Source organism: Oncorhynchus nerka, linkage group LG17, assembly GCF_034236695.1.
Source record: "Oncorhynchus nerka isolate Pitt River linkage group LG17, Oner_Uvic_2.0, whole genome shotgun sequence".
NCBI classification, from domain to species: Eukaryota; Metazoa; Chordata; class Actinopteri; order Salmoniformes; family Salmonidae; genus Oncorhynchus; species Oncorhynchus nerka.
In genome coordinates, this window is record NC_088412.1 from 29,863,875 (window position 1) to 29,887,001 (window position 23,127).

Consider the following 23,127-nt stretch of genomic DNA (forward strand, 5'->3'; position numbering starts at 1 on the left):
AGCCGGGGAGAATGGATTCATTGTGCAGGGCAGGAAAGGACATGCAGCATCACACAGCCTGTGCTTATGAGGCTCTAGCACGCCACCAACTGGCTAGAGTGGAGCTTTTCACTCATGCATATTGATGCCTGTTCTTATTCACTTAAAAAAACTCCCACAGCTTCTCTATGGTTTTCATCTCTTTTTTGAAAGTGTCATGTATGCTTTTCTACTAAAAGATGCAAATATAATCACCATTGACCACCCTCTGGTAAGGAACTGTCTACACAATGCAAGGCCATTTCTGTCTCTCACATTTTGAATAGATGGCATTGAGTTTCTGTATGAACAAAAGTTATGTATTCTTCCAATGAAAACACATCCTTTGGAGAACTCCAATTTCAAAAATGTTCTCACTTTTCCTTGAATTCAGAACTTGGCCAATGATTTTGCTTTTACTTGCTTTTATTTAAATGATGTGCATGCATCAAACATGGGCACAGCATGTGTGTACAGCTGGCTTGCATTATCTGCTACACTAACTGTGACATGATTATACTGCTCATTTCTTTATTTTGTTCCCCCCACTGTATTTCTGTTCAGAGTCAGACAGCATGCCAGTATGCAATACAGTGATCCAGTTAAGTTTAAGGATCAATTGATCAGTTAGCCCCCTGAGGCCTGGCGTCACACACACAGCAGATCATTCCCCAGTCTCTTTGAATTGATTAGAAGTCTGCAGAACATACACCACCATTAGAAGATTTACAGCACCTGCAGGGGGTGAAAGCTTATCTAATTTATATTTACATACAGGGATAATTTATGTAAACATTCATAACAGCGTGAATTTCCATCATTACCAGAATGCCATTATGAGACGGAGTCAGCAGTTTTGGGGTTTTTCTAACGCTGGACTGGGAAGCACTCTATAACAACTACTGCAGGGCAGGGTAGTGCACTGTGAGCATTGTGAATTGATAAAAGCCTGGCTAGCTGATGGTTGCAGGCAGTGCTTCTGCTATTACTGTGTGGTCTAATGAATGGTCTGGAGTTAGCGCTGCATAATAATAATAAGAGTTGTATGTAGTCGTCTTTCCTGCTGCAAATGGTAGACTCTTCATTTGACATTTATGATTGAGGACAGAGATTTAACTCTGGGAGTGTTTTTTTGTTCGATGGTTTAAAAGCAAAGAGTAGAGATTAGTCTGTTTTTTGCCAAGCAAAACTCTTAAAGATGTTGGACATTTCCTCTCTGATTCTTGTTTATGTTTGTGTATTGTTTGTTGTGTTGGTGCATAATCCACTGTGGGTCAGCTGGTATTAGCATGCTGTCAAAGGTCAAATTGAGATCCCATTTCTACATGGTCATTCTGTGTGTACAGTAAGCATTTCTTTACTAGTTTAGATTCCTGTATGTTCCTATATAGTAAGCTATATTTCTCTAGCTTCCATTCCTCCCGTGGCGGTAGGGAGAATGGCTGATTCCCACTCAGGCCAGCACTGATCTTGAATAATGAAAATCAGCTAAGAATCATGGGTGTTCAGTAATACAGTAATAGTGATGCTTTTGTCTGTAGTTTTTGTTTGTAATACTTTTAGTGTACTTTTAGGATTGACCCCCTTGACAGGGAGTGGATATTAGCTACTCCACCTTTGTGGGTGACCATTTTTTACCAATGAAACTGTCCACACAAAATCAATGGTTGGTACAAACACTGAAACATTTTCCTTAGAGCTTTGAAAATACTTTGAAAATGCAAGCTAATCATCTCCCCTTTTTGCTTTTCAAATTTCAAGAGGCCCATATTTATTCCAAACTACCTCCCTCATCCTCCCACAGTACATCTAGGGGGACTGCTACACCAAGCCAGAGTAAACCAAAATATGTTTAAATAAAAACCCAGAAAAAAATCTTTAATCTTTAAAATACATCTCAGCTTTTTCCCACTTTGAAACATTTATTAGAAACTGTTCCCCACAGCTTATTTATAAAGTGCTCTGTTTCAAAGCCCTCAGCCTCTGCTACCATATAATACTGCCACATTGATCTGTTTGTTTCTCTGGCTGCCTCTCTGTCTGTCTTCCGTCTATATTCTATCTGCATTCTGAACGAGTACTGCTATTTTAGCATTGTAGTTTCAGCCTTTCCCTTCCCCCTAGTCTTTATATTCCGCTAGGCTCATTACTCTTCTCTATTTAACGACACATCTCTCTTTTCTCTCTGTCTCTCACCCCCCCTTTTGCTCTCCTCTCTTTCTCTTTAATCTCTCTCTCACTCTGTCTGTTGTTACATTTCAGAGACAGCTGCTGAGCTGTATTTGAGGTGGAAACTGCACCGGACCAAATTTCAGCTCCCTACAGATCCCTGGGGACATGAGCATCTTTGCCTAGCACCTCGCTGTTCCTACTATGGAGTTTGCGGTTGAACAGACCAAAACAGAAGAGGTACTGAGACCATGCAGAAACAGACACTTAATCGATAACACATTATGGTAGGGTTCAGTAGTAATAGATTTTTATACTAAACATTATAGGCGAATTAAAGCTTTTCCTCCTTACTGACTAGTTTGTTAAAAGTCCAGTGTTATTGTCTATTGCAATGTATATGACACCTGGTTTAGAGGTGTTATCCTGAATTGGGTTGTGCTAAAAATGAGGGCACTTATTTTAGAGGAAACATGATGTTTATCACTGTAGGATCTCCTACAGGCAAAAGTAGATGCTAGGTACACTGGTGCTAGCTAATGTGTTTGGAAACGAGCAGATGTTCTCTACCAGAATAACTGGAATTGTGACAAGAACATGGTCCAGTGCTAATTTTGTACTCCCATTTAACATATGTTGCCTTGCCTCATGCAGTTTCCTCAAGTACACACTCATTACACACTCAGTATTTAAGCCTGTTGAGTCTGCCTCTTGTTATACTGCTCTTTCCAAAGTTTACACAATGATCTGTCTCAAAAGTTTCCTCAGAAATGTTTATCATTTTGAGGATGTCACGTTCTGACCTTAGTTCCTTTGTTTTGTCTTTTGTTTTAGAATGGTCAGGGTGTGAGTTGGGTGGGTTGTCTATGTTAGTTTGTCTATAATTTTCTATTTCTGTGTTTGGCCTAGTATGGTTCTCAATCAGAGGCAGCTGTCAATCGTTGTCCCTGATTGAGAACCATATTTAGGCAGCCTGTTTTCCATTGTGTTTTGTGGGTGGGTATTTTCAGTCTTTGTGTGTCTGAACCAGACAGAACTGTTTCTTTTGTTTCTTTGTTATTCAGTGTTCAGTTTTTTCATTAAATAAGATGAACACTTACCATGCTGCGCTTTGCTCCTCCTCTCCTTCCCCAGACGACAAGCATTACAGAACCACCCACCACCAAAGGACCAAGCAGTGTGGTAACGGGCAGCAGCAGCAACAGCGGCCAAAATCGCAAGACTCCTGGACATGGGGAGGAGATTTTGGACGGCAAGGGACCCTGGGCACAGGCTGGGGAATATCGCCGCCCCAAGGCTGAACTGGAGGCAGCGAAAGCCAAGAGGCGGTGGTATGAGGAGGCAGCACGGCAGCGTGGCTGGAAGCCCGAAAGGCAGCCCCAAAAACTTCTTGGAGTGGGTACATGGGGAGTGTGGCTAAGTCAGGTAGGAGACCTGAGCCAACTCCCCATGCTTACCGTGGAGAGAGAGGAACCGGGCAGGCACCGTGTTATGCCGTGAGGCGCACGGTGTCCCCGGTGCGTGTGCATAGCCCGGTGCGGTACATTGCAGCGCCTCGTATCGGCCGGGCTAGAGTGGGCATCGAGCCAGGTGCCATGACGCCGGCTCAGCGCATCTGGTCTCCAGTGCGTCTCCTCAGGCCGGTGTACATGGCACCAGCCTTATATATGGTGTCCCCGGTTCGCCAGCACAGCCCAGTGTGGGCTATTCCACTTCGCTGCACTGGCCTGGCTACGGGGAGCATTCAACCAGGTAAGGTTGGGCAGGCTCGGTGCTCGAGACCTCCAGTGCGCCTCCACGGTTCGGTCTATCCGGTGCCACCTCCACGCACCAGCCCTCCGGTGGCAGCCCCCCGCACCAGGCTGTCTCTCCGTCTCCTCCCTACAGGTGCTCCCGCCTGTCCAGCGCTGCTAGAGCCTTCCTCCTGCCCAGCACTGCCAGAGTCTCCCGTCTGTCCTGAGCTGCCAGAGTCTCCCCTCTGTCCTGAGCTGCCAGAGCCGCCAGTCTATCCTGAGCTGCCAGAGCCGCCAGTCTTTCCTGAGCCGTCATTCAGCCAGGAGCTGCCAGAGTCGTCAGTCAGCCAGGAGCTGCCAGAGCCGTCAGTCAGCCAGGAGCTGCCAGAGCCGTCAGTCAGCCAGGAGCTGCCAGAGCCGTCAGTCAGCCAGGAGCTGCCAGAGTCTCCCATCTGTCCTGAGCTGCCAGAGTCTCCCGCCTGTCCGGCACTGCCGGAGTCTCCCGCCTGTCCGGCGCTGCTGGAGTCTCCCGCATGTCCGGCGCTGCCGGAATCTCCCGTCCATTCAGGACCCGTGGCTTGGGTCCTCAGTCCGAGGTCGGCGGCGAAGGTTGCCGCGTTAAAGAGGCCACGGAGGCGGAGAAGGACTATGGTGGAGTGGAGTCCACGTCACGCTCCAGAGCCGCCACCGTGGACAGACACCCACCCAGACCCTCCCCTATAGGTCTAGGTTTTGCGGCCAGAGCCCGCACCTTTGGGGGGGTACTGTCACGTTCTGACCTTAGTTCCTTTGTTTTGTCTTTTGTTTTAGTATGGTCAGGGCGTGAGTTGGGTGGGTTGTATATGTTTGTTTGTTTATGATTTTCTATTTCTGTGTTTGGCCTGGTATGGTTCTCAATCAGAGGCAGCTGTCAATCGTTGTCCCTGATTGAGAACCATATTTAAGTAACCTGTTTTCCATTGTGTTTTGTGGGTGGTTATTTTCAGTCTTTGTGTGTCTGCACCAGACAGAACTGTTTAGTTTGTTTCATTGTTGTTTGTTATTCTATGTTCAGTTTTTTCATTAAATAAGATGAACACTTACCATGCTGCGCTATGGTCCTCCTCTCCTTCCCCAGACGACAAGCATTACAGAGGAGGAATACATTTGGCATGTTTTCTTATGAAAGTCAGATAATGTAAGGGCTCTCGTCGAAAGGAGTGGACCAAAGCGCAGCTTGGAAAGTGTTCATGATTTTTATTAGCGAAAACGAAAGCGAACAGTTCTGTCAGTTAAGACGCTAAACAGAAAACAAGACCCCACATAACCCAAAAGGAAAATGACAACTTATGATCCCCAATCAGAGACAACGATAAACAGCTGCCTCTGATTGGGAACCACACTCGGCCAAAAACAAAGAAGTAGAAAACACAGACTTTCCCACCCGAGTCACACCCTGACCTATCCAAACATAGAGAATAATAAGGATCTCTAAGATCAGGGCATGACAGATAATGCATCAACCACATGCGGATAGATGGTGCCGCAAAAGTTTTAAGAGCCCCCAACCGATTGTATTTTTTTGTTAGTTTATTTGCATTGTTTGTAACTTATTTTGTACATAATGTTGCCGCTACCGTCTTTTATGACTGAAAATACAGTTGAAGTCGGAGGTTTACATACATCTTAGCCAAATACATTTAAATGAATTTTTTCACAAATCCTGACATTTAATCACAATAAAAATTCCCTGTCTTAGGTCAGTTAGGATCACCATTTTATTTTAAGAATGTGAAATGTCAATTTGAGCGCCGCCATGGATCGCGTTGTCCAGAATATGAACCGCTGGGAGAGACAGGGAGTTTTTCCAGCGCCTTCCTTGAATGCTTTTTCCCCTCCTAAACCCAGCAGGATCCATTTATCCCTGCCTAAGGGGGGTTACAACGGAGATACTGCTGGATTCCAGGGTTTTCTCCTTAAACTAAGCTTGTATCTGGCCATGGTCCACCCAGCTCCATCGGATCGTGAGAAGAGTCACGCCCTCGTCTCGTGCCTCACCGGGAAAGCTCTGGAGTGGGCCTGCGCTGTGTGTGGAGAAGAGGATGCGGCGTTGGACCATTTTGAGGAGTTCACCCGCCATTTCAGGACAGTATTCGACCACCCCGACGAAGGCAGAGCAGGGGGTGAGCGCCTCTACCATCTGAGGCAGGAGACGAGGAGCGCACAGGAGTTTGCTCTGGAGTTTAGGACCCTGGCTGCCGGAGCTGGATGGAGTGACAGGGCCCTGATCGACCATTATCGCTGTAGTCTACACGAGGACGTCCGTTGGGAGCTGGCCTGTAGAGACACCACCCTCACCTTCAACCAGCTGGTGGACATGTCCATCAGGCTGGACAACATGCTAGCTACTCGTGGACGTCTAGATCGGGGTCTGGTTGTTCCATCCTCCCACACCCTCTCTCCTGTACCCATGGAGTTGGGAGGGATGGTGCGCAGGGAGACCGGAGGGGGTTCCCGCTCGAGCACCATATGTGGTCGCAGAGGACACACTGCTGGTCGGTGCCGGTTTGGTTCCTCTGGGAATCAAGGCAGCAGGCAGGGCACTCTGGCATCACCCCAGGTGAGTAGGCACCATTCTCATCCAGAGCCCTCAGTTGCACATATGTTGGTCTCTGTTACTTTTCCTGAATTTTCCACACATTCCCAGTATACGGCACAAGTTGATTCAGGCGCGGCTGGGAATTTCATGAATAAACGTTTAGCTCATAGTTTAGGGATCCCCATTGTTCCTGTGGATATGCCTTTCCCCGTTTATGCCTTAGATAGTCGACCATTAGGGTCATGGTTTATCAGGGAGGTCACCGCTCCTTTGAGTATGGTAACGCAGGAGGGTCACAAGGAGAAGATTAGTCTTTTCCTTATTGATTCTCCTGCGTATTCTGTGGTGCTAGGCCTACCCTGGTTAGCTTGTCACAACCCCACTGTTTCTTGGCCGCAGAGGGCTCTCACGGGGTGGTCGCGAGAGTGCTCAGGTAGGTGTTTAGGGGTTTCCGTTGGTGCTACTACGGTGGAAAATCCAGACCAGGTCTCCACCGTGTGCATTCCCCCAGAATATGCCGATTTGGCTCTCGCCTTCTGTAAAAAGAAGGCGACTCAATTACCACCCCATCGACGGGGGATTGTGCGATAGATCTCCTGGTAGACGCTGCATTTCCCAGGGGTCACGTGTATCCCCTGTCGCAAGCGGAGACTGTGGCTATGGAGAAATATGTCTCATTCAGCCCTCCATTTCACCCGTCTCCTCAAGTTTCTTTTTTGTGAAGAAGAAGGATGGCGGTTTATCGAGGTCTCAATAAAATCACGGTGAGATATAGTTACCCGCTACCTCTTATCACTACAGCAATTGAGTCAATGCACGGGGCGGGCTTCTTCACTAAACTGGATCTCAGGAGTGTGTACAATCTGGTGCGTATTCGGAAGGGAGACGAGTGGAAGACGGTATTTAGCACCATCTCAGGTCATTATGAGTACCTTGTCATGCCATATGGGTTGATGAATGCTCCATCAGTCTTCCAATCATTTGTAGACGAGATTTTAGAGATCTGCATGGGCAGGGTGTAGTGGTGTATATCGATGTGATATCCTGATATACTCCGCTACATACGCCCAGCATGTGTCCCTGGTGCGCAAAGTGCTTGGTCGCCTGTCGGAGCATGATCTATATGTCAAGGCTGAGAAACAATCCGTCTCCTTCCTAGGGCATCGGATTTCTACGTCAGGAGTGGAGATGGAGAGCGACCGCATTGTAGCCATGCGTAATTGGCCGACTCTCACCATGGTAAAGGAGGTGCAGCGTTTCTTAGGGTTTGCCAACTACTACCAGAGGTTTATCCGGGGTTTTGGTCAGGTTGCTGCTCCCATTACCTCACTGCTAAGGGGGGGGGAGGGGGGTGCGCTTGCAGAGGTCAGCTGAGGCGAACTGGGCTTTTAGGCACCTGAAGGCTCTGTTTACCTCGGTTCCTGTGTTGGCTCATCCGGATCCCTCTTTGCCATTCATAGTGGGATAGAAGTGTTCTCTCAGCGCTCGGGTACACCACTGAAGCTCCGCCCCTGTGCCTTCTTTCCAAAGAAGCTCAGCCCAGCAGAGGGAAACTATGATGTGGGCGACCGGGAGCTGTTGGCTGTCGTAAAAGCCTTGAAGGCGTGGAGACATTGGCTTTGAGGGGGCTAAATACCATTTTCTCATCTGGACTGAACATTGCTATCTGGAGTACATCCGGCAGGCGAGGAGACTGAATCCTCATCAGGCAAGGTGGGCCATATTTTTCACTCGTTTTGTGTTTACCCTCTCTTACAGACCAGGCTCCCAGAACGTTAAGGCAGACGCCGTGTCCCGGCTGTATGACACAGAGCAGCGGTCCATGGATCCCACTTCCATACTCCCAGCTTCTTGATTGGTGGCGCCGGTAGTGTGGGAGCTGGACGCAGACATTGAGCGGGCGTCACGTGCAGAGCCCTCTCCCCCTCAGTGTCCAGCTGGGCGTCTGTACGTTCCGTCTGCTGTCCACGACTGATTAATCTATTGAGCCCACACGTCACCCTCCTCTGGTCATCCTGGGATAGGTCGGACGATGCGCTGTCTTGACGGGAGGTACTGGTGGCCCACTTTAGCTAAGGGCGTGAGGATTTATGTTTCCTCCCGCTCAGTGTGCGCCCAGTGCAAGGCTCCTAGACACCTGCCCAGAGGTAAGTTACAACCCTTACCCGTTCCACAACGGCCGTGGTCGCACCTGTCGGTGGATTTTTTAACTGATCTTCCACCTTCACAGGGTAACACCACTATCCTGGTCGTTGTGGATCATTTTTCAAAGTCCTGTTGTCTCCTCCCTTTGCCCGGTCTCCCTACGGCCTTACAAACTGCGGAAGCCCTGTTTACACACGTTTTCCGGCACTATGGGGTGCCTGAGGATATAGTGTCTGATCAGTTCACATCAAGGGTCTGGAAGGCGTTCATGGAACGTCTGGGGGTCTCGGTCAGCCTTACCTCAGGTTTTCACCCCGAGAGTAATGGGCAGGTGGAGAGAGTTAACCAGGATGTGGGTAGGTTTTTGCGGTCTTATTGCCAGGATCGGCCGTAGGTGTGGGCGAAGTTCGTGCCCTGGGCAGAGATGGCCCAGAACTCGCTACGCCACTCCTCCACTAACCTTTCTCCCTTTCAATGTGTATTGGGGTATCAGCCGGTTCTGGCTCCTTGGCATCAGAGTCAGACCGAGACCCCTGCTGTGGACACAATTGGTTCCGGCGCGCGGAGGAAACCTGGGAGGCTGCCCACGTCCACCTTCAGCGCGCCATACTGCGCCAGAAAGTTGACGCAGACCGTCACCGCAGTGAGGCCCCGGTGTTCTCACCAGGGGACAGGGTCTGGCTCTCGACCCAAAACCTGCCCCTCCGCCTGCCCTGCCGGAAGTTGGGTCCACGGTTTGTGGGACCGTTTACAGTCCTGAGGAGAGTGAACGATGTATGTTATAGGTTACAGCTACCCACTAATTAACTAATGTGTCTCTCCTCAGACCGGTGGTGGCTGGCCAGCTCCAGGAAGTGATGTTCCTCTGCCCCCTCTGGACATCGAGGGGGTCAAGGCGTACTCTGTTCTATCCATCTTGGATTCGAGATGTTGGGCGAGGGGCCTTCAGTACCTCTTGGACTGGGAGGGGTATGGTCCGGAGGAGAGATGCTGGGTTCCGGTGGAGGACGTATTAGATCCTTCCATGTTGCAAGAATTCCACCGTCTCCATCCGGATCGCCCTGCACCTCGCCCTCCGGGTCGTCCCTGAGGCCGGTGTCGACGCGCAGCTTTAGCCGCACGTCAGAGGGGGGTACTGTCACGACTTCTGCCAAGGTCGAAGCCTCTCCTTGTTCGGGAGGTGCTCTGCGGTCGACGTCACCGGTCTTCTAGCCATCATTGATCCATTTTTCATTTTCCATTGGTTTTGTCTTGTCTTCCTACACACCTGATTTCCATTCATTACCTGTTGTGTATTTAACCCTCTGTTTCCCCTCATGTCTTTGTCATAGATTGTTTGTTATTCAGTATTGGTATTGGTGCGTGACGGGTCCTCGTTCACATTTTGTTATATGTTACATTTAGTGTTTGGAGTATGTTTTGTTATTAAATAACTTACCGTTTGATTCTCCTGCGCCTGACTTCCCTGCCACCTATACACACGACTCTAACAGGGGATGAGTAGCAGGCAGTTGAATTTGGGCATGCATTTCATCCGGACGTGAAAATACTGCCCCCTGTCACCAAGATGTTAAAAGGTACAGTCAAGTTAGTGTATGTAAACCTCTGGAATTGTGATACAGTGAATTATAAGTGAAATAATCTGTCTGTAAACAATTGTTTGAAAAATGTCTTGTGTCATGCACAAAGTAGATCTCCTAACCGACTTGCCAAAACTATAGTTTGTTAACTTCTTCGATATAGGGGGCGCTCTTTTAATTTTTGGATAAATAAACGTTCCCGTTTTAAACAAGATATTTTGTCACGAAAAGATACTTGACTATGCATATAATTGACAGCTTTGGAAAGAAAACACTCTGACGTTTCCAAATCTGCAAAGATATTATCTGTGAGTGCCAGAGAACTGATGCTAGAGGCGAAACCAAAATGACATTTCAAACAGGAAATGCCCCCGATTTTGAATGCGCTTTGTTCCAATGTCTCCTTATATGGCTGTGAATGCGCCAGGAATGAGCCTACACTTTCTGTCGTTTCCCCAAGGTGTCTGCAGCATTGTGACGTATTTGTAGGCATATCATTGGAAAATTGACCATAAGAGACTACATTTACCAGGTGCCCCGCTTAGTGTCCTCCGTTGCAATTATTGCGCAATCTCCAGCTGCGTGCATTTTACCATTTGCTTCAGAGGAGAAACCAAACTGCCACGAGTGACTTATCATCGAATAGATATGTGAAAAACACCTTGAGGATTGATTCTAAACAAGGTTTGCCATGTTTCTGTCGATACTATGGAGTTAATTTGGAAAAAAGTTTGGCGTTGTAATGACTGAATTTTCAGGTTTTTTTCATAGCCAAACGTGATGAACAAAACGGAGCGATTTCTCCTACACAAATAATCTTTTTGGAAAAACTGAACATTTGCTATCTAACTGAGAGTCTCCTCATTGAAAACATCCGAAGTTCTTCAAAGGTAAATGATTTTATTTGAATGGTTTTCTTGTTTTTGTGAAAATTTTGCCTGCTGAATGCTAGGCTTAATGCTATGCTAGGCTATCAATACTCTTACACAAATGCTTGTGTAGCTATGGTTGAAAAGCATATTTTGAAAATCTGAGATGACAGTGTTGTTAACAAAAGGCTAAGCTTGTGAGCCAATATATTTATTTCATTTAATTTGCGATTTACATGAATAGTTAACGTTGCGTTATGGTAATGAGCTTGAGGCTATAATTACGCTCTCGGATACGGGATTGCTCGACGCAACAGGTTAATTAACAAAAAAAAATTCAGTGGTTGAAAAACGAGTTTTAATGACTCCAACCTAAGTGTATGTAAACTTCCAACTTCAACTGCTTCTGGACATCAGGACTGTGATTACTCACCACGGACTGGCAGAATCCTTTTTTTCCTTTAAATAGTCTGACGAGGCCGACGTGAACGATATACTGCTTTCTTGGGAACAGGTCCAGATCCCCATGATTTGCGTGAAGTGGAGGTGGAGAAAAAGGGTCCAGAGGGCAGGCTGCCTTCTTAGAATTTGTAGGCGATCGAATAAACCTCGTCTTCCTTCCATTCTGCTAGAAAACATGCAATCTTTAGACAATAAAATAGATGACCTACGCGGAAGATTAAACTACCAACGGGACAGACATTAGAACTGTAATATCTTACGCTTCACGGAGTCGTGGCTGAACGACGACAATATCAACATACAGCTGGCTGGTTATACGCTGCATCGGCAGGATAAACAGTTCAGTGGGAATGAGGTTTGTGCAGTAGGCAGGCTTAATACATTATCACAGTATATTGGCTATATACCTGGCCTGCCTGGCCTGCCAATACCTTTCTTCTCAGACCATATTATATCTCAAAACTCGAGCTTTGATAACAAAATAGATCAAAAGATGAGGATGCAAATCAGCATTGAAATAATTCCCTTTTTTATTTTACTGGACTGATGGTACCTGCATTTGATGGTGATGGTGTTTTAAAGAACTAACTAACCCGAATAAAGAAAAAAATAGGTACAGTCACGACATCAGCAATGTTCAGGTCTGAAAGTCAGGGTTCTGGAAAGATGCCAGAGTTTCCGACTTGGAATTCCTAGTTGGATGACCGTTCAAAACTATTTTTCCCATTTGGATCTTATTTTTTCAGAGTTCCCAGTTGTTTTGAACTCGATATTAGTCTTAGCGGAGGGAGAGAGCAGCAGAGGGTCAACCTCTCCTAGTCCCTTCCTTTCCAGAGAGAGGGGACACTGTCTCATGCACAAATTCATGTTGTTCCTATTACCAGAGAAAGTTAAATATTCCTCAATATTTGTCATGCGGGACTAGGTGGGTGAAGGAATCAGACGCAGAGAGTTCCACTGGGGAAAAGTGCTCTTTACTTCGGCACACAAAATGATAAGCCCAACCATACAGTGCGCGGACAACGTTTCAACCCATAAAACCACAGGGTTAGCTGTAGTCAAGGCTCTGAAGGTGTGGAGACATTGGCTTGAGGGGGCAAAACACCCAGGTGTCACCTCCACTATGAACGCTAAAGAGGGGTCCGGATGCGCCAACACGGGCGGATTGGTGAACAGCTCCTTCAGACGACTGAAAGCTCTGCCCGCATCTGCTGACTAACGCAAGGGCACCGGTCCTCCCTTCAGCAGTGAGGTAATGGGAGCAGCCACCTGACCAAAGCCCCAGATAAACCTCCGGTAGTAATTGGCAAACCCTAAAAACCTCTGCACCTCTTTCTCCGTGGTCGGAGTCGGCCAATTACGCACGGCTGTAACGCGGTCACCGTCCATCACCACCCCGGAGGTGGAAATACGATAACCCAGGAAGGAAACGGCCTGTTTGAAGAACACACATTTCTCCACCTTGCAATATAGGTCATGCTCCAGCAGTCGCCCAAGTACCTTACGCACCAGAGACACATACGCCGCGCGTGTGGCAGAATAGATCAAGATGTCATCGATGTACACTACCACTCCCTGCCCGAGCAGGTCTCTGAGAATCTCATCTACGAAGGATTGGAAGACGGTCGGAGCATTTTTCAACCCATATGGCATGACGCGGTACTCATAAAGGCTAGATGTAGCACTAAATGCGGTTTTCCACTCAAAGAAGCGCCCCGTGAAATGATTCCACCGATATAGCGATGAGAGGTAGTGGGTAACTAAACCCCACTGTGATGGAATTTAGACCTCGATAATCAATGCACGGGTGCAGACCTCCATCCTTCTTCACAAAAAAGAAGCTTGAGCAGACGGGTGATGTGGAGGGCCGAATGTACACCCTGTCCCAGCGATTCAGCAACATATGTCTCCATAGCTACTGTCTACTCCTGGGACAATGGATACACGTGGCTTCTAGGAAGTGCAGCGTTCTCCAGGAGGTCTATCGCGCAGTCCCCTCGACGATGGGGTGGTAATTGGGTCGCCTTCTTTTTACTGAAGGCGATAGACAAATCGGCATATTCAGAGGGAATGCGCACGGTGGAAACCTGGTCTGGACTCTCCATGGGTAGTTGCACCAACGGCAACTCCTATACACCTGCCTGAACACTCCTCTGACCACCCCTTAAGAGCCCCCTGTCACCAGGAAATCACTGGGTTGTGCTGAGATAGCCAGGGAATTCCCAACACTACTGGAAACGCAGGTGAATCGATAAGGAACAGACTAATCTGCTCCTTATGACTCCCCTGCGTTACCATGTCCAGCGGCACCGTGGCCTCCCTGACCACTCCTGACCCTAATGGTCGACTATCTAAGGAGTGCACGGGGAAAGGTAGGTCTAACGACACAAGGGGAATCCCTAGCCTTAAAGCGGGCCCCCGATCCATTAAATTCCCAGCTGCGCCTGAATCGACTAGCGCCTTATGCTGTAGAGAGGGAGAAAAACAGGGAAAGAGGTTAACACATAAATTTGACCGACAGGAAGCTCTGGGTGAGTCTGGTGCTGACTCACCTGGGGTGATCGATTAGTGCTCCGCCTGCCGTCCTCCAGCATCGGTCGGCCGTGTTTCCTCGCCGACCACAACCGGTGCAGGAGGACACTCCTCATCCTGTCCCCCTCGAAGCCGCCCCACCTAACTCTATAGGGATAGGAGCAGGAGGGCTGGGAGGTGGAAACGACAGGACCTGTTCCGAACGCCCGCGGGCAGCCAGCAGGTTGTCGAAACGGATGGCCATGTCGATGAGCTCATCCAGCGTGAGAGTGGTGTCCCGACACGTTAGCTCCCTGTGGACGTCCTCCCTGAGGGTGCATCGGAAATGGTCTATCAAGGCTCTGTCGTTACACCCCGCTCCTGCGGCCAAGGTCCTGAACTCCAGGGCAAAGTCCTGCGCGCTCCTCGTCTCCTGACGCAGGTGGAACAGCTGTTTACCCGCCGCACGACCCTCTGGTGGGTGGTCAAATACAGCTCGGAATTGGCGGGTGAACTCGGGGCAATGATCCCTCGCCGAGTCTGGACCATTCCACACTGCATTTGCCCACTCTAGGGCTTGTCCAGTCAGACAAGAGACGAGGGCGTTCACGCTCTCCTCTCAGGTGGGAGTAGGACGAATGGTCGCCAGGTAAAGAGGAGAGGAGGTGCAGCTGCTCCTGCTGATTCCATGTGTTTGGGTGCGGGATTCTGTCACGCGGGACTAGGTGGGTGAAGGAATCAGACTCAGAGAGTTCCACTGGGGAAAAGTGCTCTTTACTTCGGCACACAATATTATAAACCCAACAATACAGGGCGGGGACAACAACGTGACAACCCAAAAACCACAGGGTGCCAAGTTAAGAAAATAAATCCACCTCTACCTAAAACCCACACACGTAACATAAAGCCACTGCCACTGTCTGTGAAAGCCAGAAATCGTGCTTGTTTGTAGGTGACCAAATACTTATTTTCCACCATAATTTGCAAATAAATTCATTAAAAATCCTACAATGTGATTTTCTGGATTTTTTTTCTCATTTTGTCTTTCATAGTTGAAGTGTACCTGTGATGAAAATTACAGGCCTCTCTCATCTTTTTAAGTGGGAGAACTTGCACAATTGGTGGCTGACTAAATACTTTTTTGCCCCACTGTGTGTGTGTGTGTGTGTGTGTGTGTGTGTGTGTGTGTGTGTGTGTGTGTGTGTGTGTGTGTGTGTATGTATATATAAAAATAAATAAATTGTATGGTGTAGAATGTAAGCAAACCCATACATCTCAACACAGCCAGCATTCTTCCTCCAATCAGTCTACATTAGAGGGAGCATGGTCTACCAGCTACTGCTATTTGAGGCAGGCCCACAACAATGGCCAAAGTGAAATGGAACAGCACTTTATGTTTCCTGTACTCTATAAATACTCTATATATATATATGTTTATTATACCTGTTGATACAGGGCTCATATGTGAAACTATTCTAACTGAACATTTTCTTTCACAGTGGCAGAACCGACTTTGGGAAACCATGCTCTACAGAAGTACTCCTCTACTCTGATGGAGATTTAGTTAATTCAATGCAATACGCAGCGCCTTAGTGTAGATCAGATCAGTGTCTGAAGCACAGATCAAACCAGGAAGTGAGTTGTGGATGCTTGTCATGTTGTGATTGTATGTTATAGTTTATGAAATAAGGTTTAGGCAAGACCTGGAGTAGGACTTTGGGAATTAAACTGCTGTGTGAGAGAGACCACCACTGACAATTACAGGTTGAAGGATTCAGGCCAGTCACGATTTATTATTTTTATTTTTCTGAGGGTGCGTAACTAATTGAGACTGATTGCCTAAACTAGAAATAAGCCGAAATCGACTCACTAACCTGACTCACTAACCCGACTCACTAACCTTCCAACCTATGAATAATGCGCTCTGTAAAACAGTCGAGGGATATACCTGTGTCCGACAGCCAAAATGCAGGCAATTGTTGTCTGGTATGTATCCTTTGGCATTGCAATATTGGACTTTATTACAAGAGAAAAACATGCCTCGGCCATGCCATCTGTATTGGAAATATAATGTAACATTTTTGTTGTTGCTAGAAGACCATTTCCCTCCATATGTTATTCTGTTTATGTGGGCATCATTATTCAACATGCATTTTTGCCTCTTTTACAATGTCATTTCCCCATCCAAATTATGCAAGGTACTGTATCTAAATTCAGCCAGATAGTCTATGTGACTGTCTGTCGCCATACCCTGACAGTATGACACCTGCCACTAGACCTCATCTTGCCTTCATTTCACGGATTCTGTTGATGAGTGAAGGTGAAATCATTTGCATCCTCGGCTCACATATCTGGTAGATGCAGGCCTCTGGTGCTTTACATGTTAATGATGCATACTCCTTGCCGTCTGAACAGACCTCACCTGAAATAACTTCCCGAACTTTAAAAAGGGAATACGGTATCTTGTTAAATGTCTGCCACTGGCGAAACTGATTTAAGTCAGCTAAGCTTTGAAGGTCTTGAAATCACTGAATAATGTGTCTCTGTGCTGTGGTGATTTGGGCTAAATAATATGTTTAACATCTTAATCAACCTCAGAGTTCAAATACATATCTAGTATCTGCTTATGTTTTAGTCCTCTGCTGCTTTTAACCAGTTTATAGTTGATGTTAGGGTTTGAATACAATTGTTCACACTCACTGTAAAACATATTACTGAACGGTGCTGGAAAGGATGGCTGAAGTTTTACGTGCTCCTAACCAACTGTGTAATTTTGTTCATTTTTTTGTTTGAAACGTATTAATTTTTAAAACTTATTTTGTATATAATGTTGCTGCTACCGTCTCTTATCACTGAAAATAACTTCTGGACATCAGAACAGCGATTTCTCACCACAAACTGGTAGAAGCTTTTTCGACGTGAAGGATATATTGCTTACCCGGGAACAGGCCCAAATCCCCGTCATTTGCGTGAAGAGAATATGGAGAAACGAGGTCGGGGGCTGCCTTCTGAGAATTCGTAGGTGTGCGTGTACACCCCCACTGCCATCCGTTCTATTGGAAAACATGAAAATCGATGACCTACGAGCAAGATTAAACTACCAACGGGACATTAAAAACTGTAATTGTGTTTCACCGAGTCGTGGCTGAACGACGATATGAACAACATACAGATGGTGGGTTTTATACTGTATCGACAGTATAGAAAAGAAGCCTCTGGTAAGACAAGGAGTGGCGGTCTATGTATATTCGTAAACATCAGCTGGTGCACCATATCTAAGGAAGTCTCGAGGTTTTGCTCGCCTGAGGTATTGAATCTCATGATAAGCTGTAGACCACACTATCTACTTAGAGATTTTTCATCTGTATTTTTCGTAGCTGTCTACATACCACCACAGACCGATGCTGACACTAAGACCACACCCAAAGGGCTGTATACCGCCATAAGCAAACAGGAAAAAGCTCATCCAGAGGCAGCGCTCCTAGTGGCCAGGGACTTTAATGCAGGGAAACCAAATTTCCACCAGCATGTTAAATGTGCAACCAGAGGGAAAAAAACTCTAGACCACCTTTACTTCACTTACAGAGACGTGTACAAAGCTCTCCCTCACCCTCAATTTGGCAAATCTGACCATATTTCTATCCTCCTGATTCCTGCTTACACGCAAAAATGAAAGCAGGAAGAACCAGTGACTCAGTCAATTAAAAAGTGGTCAGATGAAGCAGATGCTAAGCTACAGGACTGTTTTGCTAGCACAGACTGGAAAATGTTCTGGGATTCTTCCAATGGCATTGAGGAGTAGACCACATCATTCACTGACTTCATCAATAAGTGCATAGACAAAATCATCCCCACAGTGACTGTACGTACATACCCAAACCAGAGGCCATGGATTACAGACAACATCTGTACTGAGCTAAAGGGTAGAGCTGCCACTTTCAAGGAATGGGACTCTAACCCGGAAGCTTATGAGAAACATCGCTATGCCCTCCAACGAACCATCAAACAGGCGAAGCTTCAATACAGGACTAAGATCGAATCGTACTACAACGGCTCCGACGCTCGTCGGATGTGGCAGGGCTTGCAAACTATTACAGACTACAAAGGGAAGCACAGCTGTGAGCTGCCCAGTGACACAAGCCTACCAGACAAGCTAAATTCACAAGGCCGTGGGGCCAGACGGATTACCAGGTCATGTACTCTGAGCATGCACTGACCAACTGGCAAGTGTCTTCACTGACATTTTCAACCTGTCCCTGGCTGAGTCTGTAATACCAACATTTTTCAAGCAGACCACCATATTCCCTGTGCCCAAGGACTCTAAGGTGCCTTATTGACCACTGACCCGTAGTACTCACGTCTGTAGCCATGAAGTGCTTTGAAAGGCTTGTCATGGCTCAAATCACACACCATTATCCCGGAAACACTAGACCCACTCCAATTTGCATACCGCCGTAACAGATCCACAGATGATGCAATCTCTATTGCACTCCACACTGCCCTTTCCCACCTGGTCAAAAGGAAAAACTTTGTGAGAATGCTATTTATTGACTACAGCTCAGCGTTCAACACCATAGTGCCCTCAAAACTCATCAATATTTAAGTCCCTGGGACTAAACACCTCCCTCTGCAACTGGATCCTGGACTTCCTAATGGGCAGGTGGTAAGGGCAGGTAACAACACATCCGCCACGCTGATTCTCAACACTGGGTGCCCCCTCAGGCGTGCATGCTCAGTACTCCTGTACTCCCTGTTCACTCATGACTGCACAGCCACGGCCAGGCACGACTCCAACACCATCATTAAGTTTGTCAATGACACAACAGTGGTAGGCCTGATCACCGACAATGACGAGACAGCCTATAGGGAGTGGGTCAGAGACCTGGCCGTTTGGTGGCAGGACAACAACCTCTCCCTCCATCGATGGAGCTGTAGTGCAAGAGGTTGAGAGCTTCAAGTTCCTTGGTGTCCACATCACCAACAAACTAACATGGCCCAAGCACACCAAGACAGTTGTGAGAGGGCACAACAAAACCTATTCCCCCTTAGGAGACTGAAAAGATCCTCACAAGGTTCTACAGCTGCACCATCGAGAGCATCCTGACTGGTTTCATCACTGCCTGGTATGGCAACTGCTCCGCCTCTGACCCCAAAGCACTACAGAGGGTAGTGTGAACGGCCCAGTACATCACTGGGGCCAAGCTTCCTGCCATCCAGGACCTCTATACCAGGCGGTGTCACAGGAAGGCCCTAACAATTTTCAATGACTCCAGCCACCTTAGTCATAGACTGTTCTCCTGCCTCCTCACAGCAAGCGGTACTGGAGCGCCAAGTCTAGGTCTAAGAGGCTTCTAAACAACTATTTGCATTGCCCGCCTCTTTCACACGGGTGCTACTCTCTGTTATTATCTATACTTAGTCACTTTAATAACTCTACCTACATGTACATATTACCTCAAGTACCTCGACTAACCGGTGCCCCCTCATTGACTCTGTACCAGTACACCATGTATATAGCCTCGCTGTTGTTAGTTATTTGTTACTTTTATTTTATTTTTATTTTTGTTGTTGTATTTTTTATTTTGTGAACTGCATTGTTGTTTAGAGCTTGTAAGTAAGCATTTCACTAAGTTCTTTCTATACCTGTTGTATTTGGTGCATGTGACAAATACAATTTGATTTAATTTGATATTATATAACTTTCTCCTGTTCAACTGTGCATTTAGAGTGCTGAGTAAGGAATAGTAGTTTACAAACAAATGGAGTGCCAAACTTTCCCCCTGTTAGCAAGGGAGTGCAGCTGTGCACACTGCACAGTAATGACATTTCCTCCATACTCGTTTCTACATCTGTCTCTTCGATCCAACATGCCTGGCTAAGCTTTATCCCAGCGACACTGGTGTGCCTTAAACTGTGAAAGTAACCTTTTCCTGGCATTCAACACATCGGACTAAATTAGAGTGTGGGGCTGTGAGACTGTTGGGAGTAAAGATCCCTGAACCACAGTATGCAGTGTGGGGCCAGGTTCCTCACAAAGCTCTCCTGTGCAGCTAACAGCTTAATGATGCATTTGAGTCAAAGCCCCCAGATATGAAATGACACACTAGCTCAAGGTTTCCCAAACTCGGTTCTGACCTAGTAGTACACAGCTGATTCAAATAATCAATGCTTAATTATATGAGTGTATTATTTCAATCAGCTGTGTAGTGCTAGGGCAAAAACCAAAACGTGCAGCCTTTGGGGTCCCCAGGACCGAATTTGAGAAACAGTAGTTTAAAGTCTCTCCTTACCTTAATTTTGATTGTGTGTTATTAGTGTGTGTGTGTGTGTGAGATATTGTGTGTTCATGTGTACCTCCTGCATTCCCTACCCACAGGGTGTTTCTCAGTATGCATACTATCATGCTCCACCCTCATGCTACAAGTGCATTCTCCAAGGATGTTCTCTTGAGTACGTTCTTGTGAGGACGAGTGTGGAGAACGCGTAAAACATTACATTTGAAAAGCTTTCATCTCATCCATTCGCTGAACCTTCTTCCAGCCAGAACAATGGAAACAATAGAGATTAAACAAGATATACACAAAGCAAATGTTTTACTTCATAATTATCAGCTAGATATATGTGAATCATAATAATGTAGCTAACCAGATAGTATATTAGGCAAAAATGACCTAAAACTAATGTTATCCAAGGTACTGTCAATTTTTCCCTATTGACTTACTATGGCCTCACTTACCAATTCACTGAACATTCCTTGTTCTAGCCAGGACAATAGAGACGAAAGAAGATATACACAAAGAAGGTCACTATCGATCACAGTCCAGAGGTGTTTCATGGCAAAATGGACAATATTTTTTGTATCTCGGATTGTTTGGGCAATTCTCACACAGAAACTTCATTGGGAGGAAGGATGTTTGAAATGTTTGTTTTTTAAACATTTGTACCACAAACCGTTTATTCCATTCCAACCATTACAATGAGCCCGTCCTCCTATAGCTCCTCACCAGCCTCCACTGGTACGGTGGGATTCTTTAGAACAGTGCGGGGAATGATACCGGAGAATGGAGTTGGCGACACAAACACGGCTGGAAAGGAAGCCCGAGAGGCATCACCGAAGAAAAAAAATTGGGGGGTAGGCACACGGGGAGTGTGGCAGAGTCAGGTTGGAGACCTGAGCCAACTCAACGTGTTTACCGTGGCAGGCGTCGTACTGGTCAGGCACCGTGTTATGCGGTGGAGCGCACGGTGTCTCCAGTACGCGTTCTTAGCCCGGTGCGCTACATCCCAGCTCCCCGCATCTGCCGGGCTAGGGTGAGGATCCAGCCAGGGCGGATGCTGCCAGCCCTGCTCTCCAGAAAGCCAATGCGTCTCCTCGGACCAGGATATCCTGCGTCGGCTCTGCGCACTGTGTCTCCCATGTGTCTGCACAGCCCAGTGTGTCCTGTGCCTGCGCCCCGCACGTGCCAGGCTAAAATCACCATCCAGCCAGGACGGGTTGTGCAGGCCCTTAGTTCGAGACCTCCAGTGCGCCTCCAATGCCCGGTCTATCCTGTGCCTCCTCCAAGGACCAGGCTGTCTCTCCGTCTCCTCCCTCCAGGTTCTCCCTCCTGTCCGGAGCTGCCAGAGCCGCCCTTCAGTGTCAGGAGCTGCCAGAGCCGCCCGTCGGTCAGGAGCTGCCAGAGCCGCCCTTCACTCCGGAGCTGCCAGAGTCGCCCTTCACTCCGGAGCTGCCGGAGTCTCCCGCCTGTCCGGCACAGCCGGAGTCTCCCGCCTGTCCGGCGCAACTGGAGTCGCCCTTCACTCCGGAGCTGCCGGAGTCGCTCTTCACTCTGGAGCTGCCAGAGTTGCCCTTCGCTGCCGGAGTCGCCCTTCACTCCGGAGCTGCCGGAGTCGCCCGCCTGTACGGCACTACCGGAGTGTCACGTCCTGACCGTAGTTCCTTTTTATGTCTCTATTTTGGTTTGGTCAGGGGGGCGTGAGTTGGGGTGGGCATGCTATGTTTTGTTCTGTGTGTTGTATTCTATGTGTTTGGCCTGGTATGGTTCCCAATCAGAGGCAGCTGTCTATCGCTGTCTCTGATTTAGAACCATACTTAGGTAGCTCTAGCCCACATGGGTTATGTGGGTAGTTGCACCTTGCAGAACTGTTCGTTTGTCATTTTGTTGTTTTTTTGTTCATGTATTCGTATTGATTAAAAGGTATTATGAATACTTACCACGCTGCAAGTTGGTCAATACAGGGCTAAGTGTCAATACAGGGCTAAGATTGAATCATACTACACCTGCTCCGATGCTTGTCGGATGTGGCAGGGCTTGCAAACTATTACAGACTACAAAGGGAAGCACAGTCGCGAGCTGCCCAGTAACACAATCCTTCCAGATGAGCTAAATCACTTCTATGCTCGCTTCGAGGCAAGCAACACTAAGGCATGCATGAGAGCATCAGCTGTTCCGGATGACTGTGTGATCACGCTCTCCGTAGCCGACGTGAGTAAGACCTTTAAACAGGTCGACATTCACAAGGCTGCGGGGCCAGATGGATTACCAGGATGTGTGCTCCGGGCATGTGCTGACCAACTGGCAGATATCTTCACTGACATTTTCAACATGTCCCTGATTGAGTCTGCATTACCAACATGCTTCAAGCAGACCACCATAGTCCCTGTGCACAAGAACACAAAGGTAACCTGCCTAAATGATTACAGACCCGTGGCACTCACGTCCGTAGCCATGAAGTGCTTTGAAAGGCTGCTCCTCCACACACCAGGCCTCCGGTGTCAGCCCCCCGCACCAGGCTGTCTCTCCGTCTCCTCCCTACAGGTGCTCCCGTCTGTCCTGAGCTGCCAGAGACTCCCGTCTGTCCTGAGCTGCCAGAGTCTCCCACCTGTCCTGAGCTGCCAGAGTCTCCCGCCTGTCCTGAGCTGCCAGAGTCTCCCGCCTGTCCTGAGCTGCCAGAGTCTCCCACCTGTCCTGAACTGCCAGAGTCTCCCGCCTGTCCTGAGCTGCCAGATTCGCCCACCTGTCCTGAGCTGCCAGAGTCGCCTGTCTGTCCTGAGCTGCCAG

The 23,127-nt window shown here is 47.7% G+C and overlaps 1 pseudogene; it reads left to right on the forward strand.

The window, feature by feature from the left end:
* Positions 1-23,127, forward strand: part of LOC135561343 (inactive N-acetylated-alpha-linked acidic dipeptidase-like protein 2) — a 425,784-nt pseudogene that overhangs the window by 328,936 nt on the left and 73,721 nt on the right.